Source organism: Equus caballus, chromosome 24, assembly GCF_041296265.1.
Source record: "Equus caballus isolate H_3958 breed thoroughbred chromosome 24, TB-T2T, whole genome shotgun sequence".
NCBI classification, from domain to species: Eukaryota; Metazoa; Chordata; class Mammalia; order Perissodactyla; family Equidae; genus Equus; species Equus caballus.
Window position 1 is genome coordinate 26,329,668 of NC_091707.1, and position 15,204 is coordinate 26,344,871.

The following is a 15,204-nucleotide window of genomic DNA, read 5'->3' on the forward strand; positions in this document are numbered from 1 at the left end:
TTCTTTGTGATCTTTAATCACAAGGAAGGAGTTGAAAATCAGGTTGGTTTGTTTGTTTTTCTAAAGATAGCATCTCTAAGTGGCATGCTATTCAGAATGTGTCAAAATATCATTTCAGCCTTGATTTAAGAAGGGGAATTTGGTCCGTCTTTTTCTGAGAACTCTTGAAAAACTCCAGTTCCTCGTTTTGCTTAGGTTATACAAAACTTCAATTGGAGGCTCAAAAGTCAAACTGGGAATATTGAAAAGTGAATCTGCTGGAAATTCAAAGCCTAAGAGCAGAATCAGAAACTATTGAGATTTTTTTAAATAATTTTTTTAGACCCTTAATATTTAAAAAATTATGAACAGGATTTCGTTTTTTTCTTTTTTAATCTTTAATTTTGTCCTGAAAATAAGCCATTTGTTACCATTATTTTTAATTTCTTAAGGTCTTGGAAATGAACATTTTCAAGGGCCTCTCTTAATTACCGTTATAGTTCTTTTAGAAAGGGCAAAAGAAAAGAATGGAATATTTTGTTTTGCTAATGGATAGATAAATCAATATTCTAGATTTGCTTACTTCCCTGTGTAGGCGCTCTAGTCATTCCCTAAAACTACTGATTGACTCAAAACAAACGTTCTTTTCAATTGATCTACATAGTGAAGATTTTAATATCTCTAGGACCAACTGACAATATGTTTAGCATCAGAAAGAAATTTCTGTTAAACTGGTTGACTTCATGAGCTACTCTTACTTGTGATTTATTTATATGCTTTGTGCATCTATGAGAGTTCGTGAAGTTTGGGAAAGCTAAAGAGAATGAGCAAATTCATAAATAACTAGTTATTAGGCAATATTGTTTAAGCTATATTTCTTGTATTCTTCCTAATGCTTTTGTAGAACTGGACAAATAGTCTCAGTTATCCCCCAGAGTACCTTGGTAGTGTTTTTTTTAAAGCTGTCTTTTACACTCTTTACTAACACTACTTACTAGTGGTGGTGGAAAAGTGATGGGATAAGAACAGAAATGGTACTTACATCATGGAATCTAAGGAAAAATTTGTAGTCCTACTTCCCTGCCCCTGTACACTTGATTATTCTTAGAGAGGTTATGGTAGATTCTATATGACTCCCTTCCCCTACTTTCTCTGGTCTGCTATACTTACCATGGTTTTCCAAGAGAATAATGCTTCTGAATTCTTTAATCTCTTAGTCAATGTAAGCTTGACATTCCTCCCCTACTCTTGTCCAAAGTTAGCTGTTGTTATGACTCTCTCTGACCATATAGTTTAAACAAATGTTTATTGGGTACCTCTTTGCCAGATGCTATAATGGAACCTAGGATAAAAGAGATAAATAAAGCATAGTGTTTCTTCTGAGGGCTTGAGATTCCCAGATAGCCAGAAAATAATAGGAAAAAAAATCATTTATTTTCAGAGAGGCCAAAAGAAATTACATTCCTCTATTAATGTGTCAAGTCTATAATTTAGTCAGTCACAGCACAAGCTCTCCTTAAGTATTAGTTCTGATTATCCCTGATATATATGGCTTCGCATATATCCCCTTCTTGAATCCATCATGGTATATTGGTAAACAGAACAGTGGCCTTGGGCAATCCAAAGAATGCCATACAAGATGTCTATATAGACGATATTTAAAACCTGTGCAATATTTTGTGACTACCTGAGCTTCTTCAGGACGAGGGAATTATTTCAAAATTGGGGAGGTACAATTATGAACTATAACACAGAATAGCCAATGGAGACATTTATTGATTTCCACAAACTATGCATGTTATGATTTAGCTAATACCATCCAGTAATTACATAATTGTGGGCATGTGTTTCCAACCTCATGCATTTGTTCGATAAATATTTATTGAGCATCTACTACATAGTGGAATGCCCGCCAGGGGTTCTCTTAACTAAACATCAGACTTACAAAATGTGAATACACTATACCTGAAACAGTTTGCTTAGAAAGGCATTGAACAGAATTCATCCAGCAGGGCAACATCAGGCTTTCTTCTTCTGTGGGACTAGTCCTCTAAGCAGTCTACACAGCCGTCCAATAGCTACCTGTTCTCTTTGTTCTTCAGGTGATACTCAGGTGCAAGGAAACAAGAATTATATTAGGAGAGTATAGGAGCCACCAACTTAGAAGGTCCATGTGCTACATAGGAATCAATATTTCTCAAAACAGTCTTAGGCAGCTTCCAGGGTCCCCACAACAAAAATGCCCAGTTACAAGTGTCACCACATTTAGGAAGCCCAAAAGTGTGGCTTCCCGCTAGGTGTTTATCATTCATTTATAGTGCTTTCTAGTCCATCCATATACAGGTTCCCAATCAGAGATCATTTTTACCATAAGAAATGTTGCCTAGCAACAAGGTGACATTTCGTCTTTATCACATTTCCAGAGGAACAGAGCTAGAAAGTTAACCCAAGGCCAGATTTGTCCTTAGAGATAGAGAAAGGGTTTTGTTAATCCATTACCCTCACATAAGAGGATGCATTATCTGTAGAAAATTAGAAAACAATAATAAAACTGACCGTAAGACATTCTTCTTTTTATTATTACTGTGCACTGGCAATTCTAAACAATGTCAGTGTTAAAATACTCCTCTCCACAGGGTCAGGCCCCTCCCTCCATTCCTCCTCTCTTAGTGTGCTACCATACTGATATCAGGCACTGTTCTGGCTACTGGAGATATAGCAGAAAGACAGACAAATTCCCTGTTCTTACAGAATTTATATTCTAATGGTGGGGATAGTCGGTAAACAAACAAATAGTGGTTAGTGGTATGGAGAAGAAAAAGAACGGTAAGATGATACAGAGTGGCAGTAGATGAGGTATATGCCAGATATTATCTGTGGAAACTTATCCCACATCAGCCCTTTTATACTCTCCCCTGTACAGTAAGGCCGGAAGCCTGAAAACGTGATTTCCCAGGCTCTCTTTTCAGCTGTGGTCCCGTTGGTTTAGTTTTTGCCCTTGGGATGCATTAACATGATAATAGAAAGTGGAAAGAAGGTAGCAGAAGTACAAGCTTCCTCAACACTCGGTAACATCACTGTCCACCAATAGCTTTGGCATCAACAGTGACTTCCTGCAGTTACTGATCTTTGGTAACACACTTTTCTCTTTTTGTTTCTCCAACTCTTCCAACACACATTTGTAACCAATTCCCTGTATTAAATCCTGCCTTCTCTCACCCGACCCAATCCCTGTTGAAATACCTAGAAGATTTTGGTTTTCCTGTCCAGAGCTGACTGATAGAGTCTTGTTTTTCATATAGGGTAATCAGGCCTCACTGATGAGGTCAAATTACAGTGGAAATCTGAAGACATTGAGGTTGTATGCCATGTAAAGGGAATTGTGTTCCAAGCAAAGGGAACAACAAACAAAAGCCCTGAGATGGGGTGCATGCTTGTCATGTTTGAGGACTAGCAAGGAGGTCATTCTGGCTGAAGTAGAGAGAGAGGAGCAAAGTAAAAGGAGATGAGGTGGGAGAGGTAACAAAAGCAAGATCATTTTATTCTAAGTGGCCAGTTTTGAGGAAGGGAAATACAATGTGGAACAGAACATGTGTTAAATTTTTAAATGTTTACTCTGGCTTCTATATGCCATGGCATATTGGAGGGAAAAGGGAAAAAGCAGAGAGGCTAGTTAGGAGGATATGCAATACTCTAGTGAGAGATTTGGACCGGAGTCGCAGCGGTGGAGATGATGAGAAGTAAACAGACGCAGGATATATTTTGAAGATAAAGCCAGCAGGATTTGCTAGTGAATTCATGGTAGAATATAAGAGAAAGTGAAGGGTCAAGATGAATTTCAAGGTCTTGGCCTGAGCAATTCTAAGGATAGTTATCATTTACCTAGATGAGAAACATTAGGCAGTAGAAATCAGGGATTCCATTTTGGACGTGTTAAGTTTGACATACTTATTAGAAATTCTAGTGGAAATATTGAGTAGGTAATTGAATGTATTAGCCTGGAGCTTAGGAGAAAGATTAGAATCAAAGGCATACATTTGGATGTTATCAGCATATAGATAATATTTAAAATCATGAGACTAGAGAAAGTCACCTGGAAATGAGTATAAATAGAAGTTAGGAGATGCAATTTTACACTTAGGAGGCAGCTGTATCTTGCTCTCCTTTCCCCAACCTTTATATTTCCCAGTTTTATTTTCTGTTTTGACTCTTGGTGACATATCTTTATTCATAAAATACATTCTGATCCCCTTGAAACTTTAGATGGTGACCTTCAGGTCTTTAGACTGGACATCAGTCAACCAGCTGCCATTATCTTCAGAAGTCAAGATTGTATATTTGTTATCTAGTTACCCAAAATATTAGCAGTAATTATTTCTTCAGTAGATGCTAGGTCTTTTAGTTTTGAGGGTGCTATTTCAGTCACCTTCAGCCATATTCCATAACTCATATTCATTCACTCATATTTTCCCTCTCGTATACACATACACACACAGAGAATGAAGTATATGTATCTCCACTATGCCTTTGCTTATTCTATTCCATCTTTTGAAATTTTCTTGGCCATTGTCAGTAACAGAGGCCTGTAAAAACAAGTTTGAACTTTAGAAATATAAAGTCTGTCTAAAATCTCCATATAATATTCTTTGGGGCCTTCCACAAGCAGCTGCTGTTATAAAACTAGTGTCTTTAAAGTCTTTGTCCCTGTTAATATGAGAAGGAGTAGGAAGTTGAGTGCCTACTATGACCTATGACCAGTACTGCTATATGTTTTATGATTAAAGCAACACCATGAGGTTAGTATAATTATCCTTCATTTTATGTGAGAGAAAATTGAAACTCAAAAACAAAGCAACTTGCCCAACATCATATATTTTGCATAAGCAGTGGAGCCTGGTTTTACACCTAAGTCTTTTGGCCATTATGACTTTTTTCCACTCTGCCACTACGCTTCTGACTAAAGCTTCCTTAAGTTTCATTTCTCCAGCTTTTCAATGGCAATATCTTCCTTAAATTTCATTTCTCCAGCTTTTCAATGGAAATCTCTGAAATCTGTCAGGTTAGATAGTCCATGTCTTCTAGCTATACTAAACTTCTTGTCCAGATTAAAGACCATGGCTCACCACTTTAAAGTTGCCCTCACTAACACTTCAGATAGGTTCACTCGTTTAATCTCTTCCTTTGCTTGCTATGCTAATATCCAAATGGAATGACTCCATCCTCCACTCTCTCCATTTTTGCTCCCAACCAGAAAAACATAACTGAAAAAACTCGTGGAACTGTGATTACCTGGCCCACTACATATTTCTGCCATTTAATGTCAACCTGGCACTTAGAGTTGCTCAATAATTCTGATATAACTGTCTTGTTGATTTCCTAGCACATTCCTTCAGTGGGTAGATCATTCATACATTCTATACATTCTTTAAACCTCAGTAACAGCCCTACTCTGTCACTCTTGGCAGATGACCTCACCACCTTTATAGAAAAAATGAAGCTAAGAACATATTTGTCAAACTGAACTGGATGGGGACTCCCTCATCTTCCTTTCTCTTTACCTCAAAATTTTCTCCATTCTTGTAGCTATCTTCCTTTCTTCCAATCTAAAAGGAAAAAGTAATTCTCCTTTATAAGAACAATTCTTCTACTTCTACCTTTAAACCCATTCTTTCTCACCTTCTTTAAAACTTTGGCTTCTAAATTATTTCTTATGTCTTCTGTCTTTCATTGTTTTCTCTCTAGTGGTTTGTCTCCCTTCTACATCCAAATATTTAACACCTTGTTGCTCCTTGAGCTACTGCACTGTTCCCCTCCTATTCACTACTAAATTTGTTGAAAGAGAGGTCTTCACCCACTGCCCTTCCTTCCTCACTGTCCACTTTCTCATAAAATTCCCAAATCTGATTAGTGCCCCGTTACTACAGAAACTGCTTTCCTGTACACTAATAACCTCCTAATCCCCAAGTCCTGCTCTGATACTCATTCTCCTTAACTTATCTATACCATTTGACATCAGTGACACTCCTCGCCCAACACTTTGAAACTGTCTCTTTCCTTGTGTTCTGTGACTCTGTTCTCTCTTGATGCTGTGGCTACTACTTCTTTATTCCCTTTCATTGTTCATTATCTTTCTCCCATTCCCTAAATGGAGTATTCCCCCAAGATTCTGTTCTCTGCTGTCCTCCTCCATTCCCTCTAAATTCTCCCTTAGAGTTTTTCTCTCATGTCAAATATATGCAGGTAATTTCCCATATCTATAGCCCCAATCCTGACCTCTTTTGTAAGTTCAGGGCTTCATTTTCAACTTCCTTGGGATATTTCCACCTGATGTTCCACCATTACCTAATCTCACTCACCATCTTTCCCTTCCTACCGTGAAGAATGGAGTACTTCCTTCCTGACTTGCCTCTTTTTATAGAGGCATCACTATTCCCTGAAACTGTTTTTGCCAGTCATCAGTGACATTTAAAAATTTTTTTTTCATTTTTATAGTAAAATACACATAACATAAAATTTACCATCTTAACCATTTTTAAGTGTACAGTTCATTAGTATCAAGTACATTCACATTGCTGTACAACTAATCTCCAGAACTGTTTTCATCTTGCAAAACTGAAATTCTTTACTTATTAAATAACAGCTCCCCATTTCCCCCTCACCCAGCCCCTGGCAACCACCATTCTACTTTCTGTTTCTGTGAATTTGATTACTCTAGCTACCTCATTTAAGTGGAATCATACAGAATTTGTCCTTTTGTGTCTGGCTTATTTCACTTAGCAAAATGTCCTCAAGTTTCATCCATGTTGTAGTATGTGTCAGAATTTCCTTCCTTTTTAAGGCTGAATAATGTTCCACTCTATGTATATAGCACAGTTTGTTTATCCATCCAGCCATCAGTGGGCACTTGGGTTGCTTCCACCTTTTGGCTATCATGAATAATGCTACTATGAATATGGGTGTACAAATATCTCTTCAAGACCCCACATGAAATTCTTTTGGGTATACACTATTTTTAACATAAAGAGATTAGATTGTAGTAACAGTTTACTTACAGGAAAACTAGAAAATACAAATAAGCATTCATTCATTTGCCTAGTATATATTGAGTTCCTGCTATGTGCCAAGTACTATTTTAGTTGTCAGGACTACAGTAGTAAATACAAAAAGACAGCAATCCCTATCTTTACGAAGCTAACATTCTAGAAGAATGCAAAAAGAGAAGGAAACCACTGCTAACATTTTGATATATACTCTTCCAGACTTATTTCTGTGCCTATATAAATATATATTTATTTACAAAAATGAGACAGTTCTATAAATACTGTTTTATTATCTGCTTTCTTTTCGCTTAACTAGCATATCACAAATATCTTTCAATGGCAGTAATGTAGTTCTATAATCTGTCTTTGATGGCTGTGTGACAGTTGTTTTATGGATGTCTCATAATTAATTTAATCAATTCCCTGTTATTAGGTATTTAATTTGTTTACCATTTTTCACCATTAAAGTAGACAATCCTGTGATGAGAACTCATGTTTATTTGTAACCACTAAAAAAAAACCTACAAGAGATACACTCCGAAACACTATAGGTGAGTCAAAATGGAATTCTAAAAGATGTTCCGATAATCCACAGGAAGGCACAAAAAAAAAGAGAGAGAGAGAATGAACCAAAAACAAAAAATAAAATGGCAAGTGTAAGCCCTAACATACAATAATTACATTAAATATAAATGGTCTACTTTATTTGTAATAGCCAAAAACTCGAAACAGCAAGAAAAAGCCATAAACTATTGCTGCGTGCAACAACCTAGATAGATCTCAATGGGATTATGCTAAGTGGGAAAAAAGAAATCTCAAAAGGTCACATATTGTATGATTCCATTTTTCTATAACATTCTTGAAATGACAAAATTATAAAGACAGAAAACATATTAGTGATTGCCATGGGTTCGGGATGGAGGGAATGGAAAGTGTGACTGTAAAGGGTTGGCATGAGGGGTATCTTTGTGGTGATGAAATAGTTCTGTGTCTTGATTGAGGCATGGTAAAATGGCAAAGAATTATACATATACATTATACCAATGTCAGTTTCCTGGTTTTAATATTATACAATAGTTATATAAAATGTTACTACATAGCAAACTGGGTGAAGAGTACAGGGGACCTCTCTATACTATTTTTACAACTTTCTGTGAATATATAATTATTTTAAAATTTAAAAAAGTTTTAAAGAAATATGCACATATAAAAATTAGATAACAAACTGATAGTTTATTAATATTAGATGTATACAAAGTTCTAGAAGAATACAGGTATATGGGATAAAAGTTTTAATGGTAGCTTTCTTAAGGGAGGTGAGTCTTGAGCCTTTGGTATAGTATTTAAACAATGAAAGTAAATGACCATGGACTGGCAGACTGGGAGACAGTTCTAAGTAAAGTTAAAGAGGAGAAAGTCATGAAAGTGGTGTTGAGAAATAATTTCAGTAGATGTGTGTCACTGAGGAACAGAAGTATCAAAACCCTGATACAAAGACCACTAGAGAAACATGAGACATGTTGATTATTTCTTTTTTTTTTTTTTTTGAGTGGGTATTAAATTTTCGGAAAGGAAGGGCACCACCTTGACAGACTCTCAGTAGTGTCTGAAAAGGGGCAAGTTATGGAAGGCTATATATAGGATATTGAATGTGCTAGAGTTAGTCACTAGCCAATTTTAGGTAAGGGAGACCCGGGTAGGACTCAATCAGAGTGTGTAATCTAAGCAAGTTGCTGGAACAGTCAGTGGTCTTATCTTTGGAACATATGAGTCTATATAGAGTTACTATTAAATCAATTTGTGAGTGGTCTTATCTTAGAACATATGGTTCTGAATGAGCTGGTGTTAAAACAATTTAGGCTAAGATAGTTTGTGTTCTCTGCCATAGTTTGTCACAACTTATGTTTTGAACGTCATAGTACACTTGAGAAAGTTCTGATTTCAGTGTCATTTCTTGGTCCCCCCACTTCTGGCTACTTTCAGCCTAGATTAGGTCATTATCTTCTGGAGATGTGGTCAATTCAGATTTGTACCATTTTGTTGTTGTTGTTGTTGTTTTGCTGAGGAAGATTTGCCCTGAGCTAACATCTGTGCCAGTCCTCCTCCACTTTATATGTGGGTCACAGCCACAGCATGGCTGATGAGTGGTGTAGGTCCACACCCAGGATCCAGACCCGCGAACTCAGACCGCCAAAGCAGAGCACACTGAACTTAACCACTACACCATAGGGCCAGCCCCATGTACCACTTTTTTGATGGGCCATGATCCTGGGTGCAGACCTACACAGAGCTTGTTGCGCCATGCTGTGGCAGGCATCCCACATATAAAATAGAAGAAAATGGGCACAGATGTTCACTCAGGGCCAATCTTCCTCAGCAAAAAGAGGAGGATTGGCAGCGATGTTAGTTCAGAGCTAATTTCCTCAAAAAGAAAAAAAATCTTAGAATTAACTAAGTGTCTGGAAATTAAAATTTAATTTCATATTAAATTTTATGATCTAACAGAAGCATTATAAGAAATCATCTTGTAGGGAAAGAAAACCATCTTTTTCCTCTATTCTTCTAATTTCTCAGGTTATAAATTTTGTTACCCTGTAACAGAAGATTAACAAGAGAAAATTGTACACGTTTATTTAATATGAGTTTTACGTGAGACGAGAGCCTTTGTAGGCCTGGAAAAATTTTCCCTTCTTCCCTTCTAGATTCTTTGGCTGGTCTAATAATTAAATTGATATAAGACAGATTAACAGGAGAAAAAAAGATAAAATTACGTAGTACAAGAGCCCCATAAAGATATGAAGACTCAAAAGGCAGCCAGATAGTTGAGGCTTATGTAACGTCCTGAGCTAAGGAAAGGGGTAGGCTTCTTGGGCTACGAAGGGGAGAAAAGCCATTCACAGGAAGGCGGAGGAAATGTTTAGAAAACAAAGGTTGCCCTGTTATGCAGTTAAGTTTCTTAGATAAAAAGGTGTTTCTGGTAATAACTGACTTCCTGGGACAGACTCCCTTTCCAATTAGGCAGTTGGGGGGGAGGTAAAGAGCTTTTCCTAAATATGCAGGGTTTTTATTGTCTGTCTCAAAATAATCCTCAGGCCAAAGTGGCATATTTTGGGTTGGCAAAACCTGCTCCTGTTCACCTTCATAGGAAAATGAAGACCTGAAGAAACTATTAAACCTGAGCATTTTTATATTAGGTTTGATGAAGAGTGGAAAGTTGTGTAAAGACATAATAGGACAAAGGGTATGAGGTAAGGGTAGTAAACTGGGAGAAATTTAGCAAGGCCTGTTCATTCAGTTTCCCTTCTGTGTCCCTTCATCTTCAGAGATGAGGATGCTCCTTTCCTCAGGGCGTATGGAAGGCCCCTCTCACATGAGGGTTTAATGACCTGCTTCAGGAGAAGGTCAGAAAGTCCTTCCTACACAGGCCATTTCTCAAATTCCTCCGGTTTAAAATATTCAATATAGGAAGTGCCATATTTTGGGATAGCATGTCTTGAACCTCATCAGTCTCCTTTCACAGAGACATTTCATATCATCATTCCCAGATTCAGATGAATACAAATTTTGCTATTTTCTAGCAAAACCAGGAAAGGAAAGTTAGAAGATTAAAATTAGGACTTTTTGTTTATGAGAAAATAAGCCCAAGATTTGCATAATTAGAATATTATTCCAGTATAATTTTCTTACATGGTAGTGAAGTCAGGAAGAAAACACAGGACAGTTTTTAAGCCAAAACTATTAAATCAGTCTAATTTGTCCAGAGTCATTATAATAGAAATAGTTTATGAACTCTTCTAATACAATCTATAAACCTCTGTATTTATAAACTACATTCTTAAAGACTCTTTAAATTATGTTCAAAGTTCTTGAGTGTTATTTTTTCCTTCTCATCTTATAACCTAGTAACCAAGGCAGTTAGCTTAACTCTAAATTAAAACTTTTTTCCAAAGTTCAATGAAAAGCCATGTAGAATAGGAACATGATCCATTAGAGTTTATAATCTTACTTTTTCCCCCTTTTTGTGTTAGATTTGTTTATCTGGGATATCTGGATATTTCTAATGTGTGCCCATAATAACCAGAATTGGTTTTTGATCTCCTAATAAATTAAGTTTTCCGGAAGAGGGAGAAAGAAATGTAAGGATATAAAAGGAGCTGTTTGCAGTGGGTATGGAAAGAGTTACTGACCACTATAAAAGTCCAATCATCTTCCCTTTGCAAAAAGGGGAAATGTCTTAGATGCAGACAAACCCATTTCAACACATAAAAAGAGAGAGAAAATGAGTCATGACAACTAATCTTAGGCCCTTTAACAATTCCATCAAGACCATAGGATTAAATCTCTGAAGAACAGAAACAAAGAGGGAGGCTTCTTAATAAACTAAGTGATTTCTCTTTTAGATAAATAAAACAGAAAACCACCTCATGATGGTTCAACAAAAGAACTGAATTTTTTTTACATTTGTATTTAAATTTCATTTTGAAGCTTTGCATAACAATAAAATGCTAATCATTGAATATTCAGAATTGTATTCCCCTTTTGCTCTAAAAGTGTTTTCAAATGAGTTATTGTGGTCGTGTCAGAAGCACTCCAACTGACTACTCCAATTCATAGGGTCCTTGATGAAATTATGCTTTTTAGAAAGATAAATGCAAGAAAGATAAAACAGAAGCTGGAGTTATGCCAGGAGTTAGCACAAGTTTATTATTAGATGAATCCATGAATTAATTAGCTAAAGGTGAATCAAAAAGGGAAGATATCACTTAGACATTATGCCTAAAGTCCTTAACACTAAGTGTGAACCCGTGACAGCTGACACTTAAAATCAGCAGGCCAGATCTGTTCCAAAGCCAATTTCTCAAACGTAAGTAAACTAAGAAACATTCTTAGAGAGACACAACAATGTAGCCAGCTGACAAACAAGATGGTTAGTATCAAATCTGTGCTTTAGCACACCTTCACCCAGGAAAACAGAAATTAGTATAAATTCGGTCAGATAACCAAAAAATCCTGGGAACCTTATTCTTAGAGCAAACAAAGTAAATATCAGCTAGCTTTGGGAGCTCAACAAAAGAGGATCAGAGCTTAACATAAAGTGCTGGACTTACGATCATAGACAAAGAATCCTCCAAGCAAAGAGGCTTAAGAGACCTGAGTAAAGTGCGGTGTAACCAGTGTGAGAATACCGATGGCAAGGGGTCTTACCTAAGACTTGGTAGGACCTCCAGGAGTATCAAAGGTCTAATACAAAGACCACCAGGGGAACCTGTAGATCATACAAAGCTGGATATATTAAAGTTTCTGAGCAAGGGAGAGCTTCACCTGGACAGAGTCTCGTTAGTATCTCAAAACAGGGAAATTACAGAAGGATACTTACAGGATTTTGAGGACTGGGTTAGGTCATGGGGTGGTTTTAAGGTAGAAGTTAGTAAGTAAGGTCTAGGCAGAGGCTGGTCAGATTTTGTAAAATAGGTGAGTTGCTGAAACAGTAAGTCCTAACTTTGGAGCACAAATTACCATAGACTCAGTTTGTTCCTGCTCTTATCTTGGAGCCTACAGGTCTGAATTAGCTTCTGTTAAGACAATTTGATATGATTTTTAAGATAGTTTGAGTTACTTGTCATGGTTTGGTACAGTTTATCTGTTATGTAAATAACTGTACAGTTTTGCAAGTTGATGTTTCTGTTTTATTTCTCAGAAGGAAAGAGTTTGTAAGCAAGAGACAATTATAAGGCTTTTGCAGAAATTCAGACATATTAAATGCCTGAAATTGAGGGAGAGGGTGATAAGAGAGTAAATGAAAATGTAAACTCAAGGAGGAGATGGAATAAGATGTTGTTAACGATTGAGACCTTCGGAAAGATGGTGGACTACAAAGGAAAAAAAAAGAATCAGAGGTTAAATCTTTGAAAGCTGGGAAGATAGTGGCACCATTGAAAATAACGGAAACAGGAAATTGAAATTTAATATGTGATAGGAAAGTAACAAGGTATGGAAATAATGGGTTATGTTTTGTTTTACTTTGTTTTTTTTTTAATTTGCATTTTAACTGTAATAAGTTTCAGGCGTCATTCCAGAGATGACCAGAAATATACCAAAAAATGATTCAGTTTTAAAGGGGAATATTGTGAATTTATCCTATTGTGTTCAGCCTTATAATCTTCTATTCAATTCTGTATGTTTTCTTTGAGCATACTTAAAATGCACTGTAAATCCCACACCCTCATTTAACTATTACTTCACTATGTCAATTACAGACAAATAACTCATTCTCCAATGATCTCTAATTCTGTTATTTCTAGAACTGTTTGCAGCAAAATAACAGGAAGGAACATGAATGGAAAAGAAAACATCCTAATAATGGGGGAATCTTACTTAGTTGGTGGTCAGTGTTCTTTTGTAAAAACAAAAGTATATAACCACATAGTTTTCTTTCTGAAGCAAATTGTCTGATTAATGGAGTTAAAGAGCTGCAAGGTTTGGCCTTTATAAAATGTATAACTTCAATAACCGTGTGTTAATTAAGATTAGAAAATTAATCTATATTAGCACCGCAATAGCAATTTTCCAAGCTCTCCCAGTGACTAAGGATGGAAGTGGGTTGCAATGTCACATGGCATCTGATTAAGTTAAATTAATGCACTATTAATACACTGAATAAGACAATCAGAGTTTTTCTCCAGCTGTTGTAAGGGAACAGTTGATTGCAAAGCTACTCCTTTTCCAACATAAAGCCAAGCGTTTAGCCATATGATCTCACTAATGAGTCAGAAGGAAGATTGACGGGGTTACAGGTTACTGTTTGGTAGAACTGAGATATGAAGCCCTAGGTATTAGCCATATTGGTAGTCTAAGCATCTGAAATGTGCAGGCTTGCCTTCAGCCTCCTAAAATAATGTCCTGGATTTTCTCACTTCAAAGATGTATTTTTTTTTTTATTTCATAATATTTCTGAAATCAAAATTCATCTTAGGGGCCGGCCTGGTGGCACAGCAGTTAAGTACACACGTTCCACTTCGCCACTTCAGATCCCTGATGCAGACATGGCACCGCTTGGCACACCATACTGTGGTAGATGTCCCACATTTTAAAAAGTGGAGGAAGATGGGCATGGATGTTAGCTCAGGGCCAGTCTTCCTCAGCAAAAAGAGGAGGATTGCCAGCAGTTAGCTCAGGGCTAATCTTCCTCAAAAAAAAAAAATCTTAAAATTGATGTGTAAATTAAAGTTGTATGTTGTATGTGTCTGTGTGTGTTAAGGACCCCCTACTCCTAAGTATTTTATAACTTAATAAATCTAAATCTGTGTTCACATTATAAACTAATTCCATCTATACTAGCCTCTAGGAGTAACAACATGAGAACAACGAGGGGGAAAATAGGTACCCTTTCAGTATCATATATTATAAAAAAAAGAAAGACAATCACATTTATTGTATGTTTATCTATATTAACCAAGTTCTCATTATCTCAACCCTAAAACTACTTTTCAAGGTAATTATTATTACTGTATGTTATGAACGAGAAAATTAAGGTATAACGTGTTTGGGCAACTTGAATTTGAAACTTGTCTGAATCCCAAGCTCTTGCTATTATGCCACACTGTCTCATTGGAACATCCTAACATGAAATAAGCTTCTTATATTTTCTTCATAGACATATAATAGTAGATACTAAATCTCTACAGGGTAATTCAATTCAGAGTCATGGAATTGTGGGTATGTGTGGTTAAGTGTTACTTGTTTTAGTTCGCTAGTAGAAACAACTATCTCCCTCTCCTTCAGAGAAGTTTAACTTCTTTGGTACTTTTGATCCCACTTCAGAAAAGAGATCAAAAATCTTGAAGGAAAAGATAAATGATGGTTCTCTTCAGATTTGAGAATATCATGTCACCCAATCTCTACCTCAGATGTTCTCAGTGAAAGACAAATTGGGAAATAATATTGGGAGGAAAAAAGAAAGTTGTTTCATTTAGTTTACCCCAGTAAGCAACCACTGGGAAGGCCAGTATCTCCAGAGCACCATTGTCAAATTGTAGCCACAGCTGGTGTGATATTTGGCCTGCTTTTGGTCACCTTTTAAATTTCTACAAGTCTTTTAATTCTGGAGGAATGTTTTCTCATCCTTTGCTACTATCAATAGTTATATGAAGATCCTTTGAGCTATATCTTCTACATGCCAGGTACT

The 15,204-nt window shown here is 36.4% G+C and overlaps 1 protein-coding gene across 50 annotated transcripts in view; it reads left to right on the plus strand.

Annotated features, from left to right (window-relative positions):
• GPHN (gephyrin) overlaps positions 1-15,204 on the plus strand; it is a 562,862-nt gene that overhangs the window by 486,696 nt on the left and 60,962 nt on the right. The gene's annotated exons all lie outside the window — the stretch shown is intronic.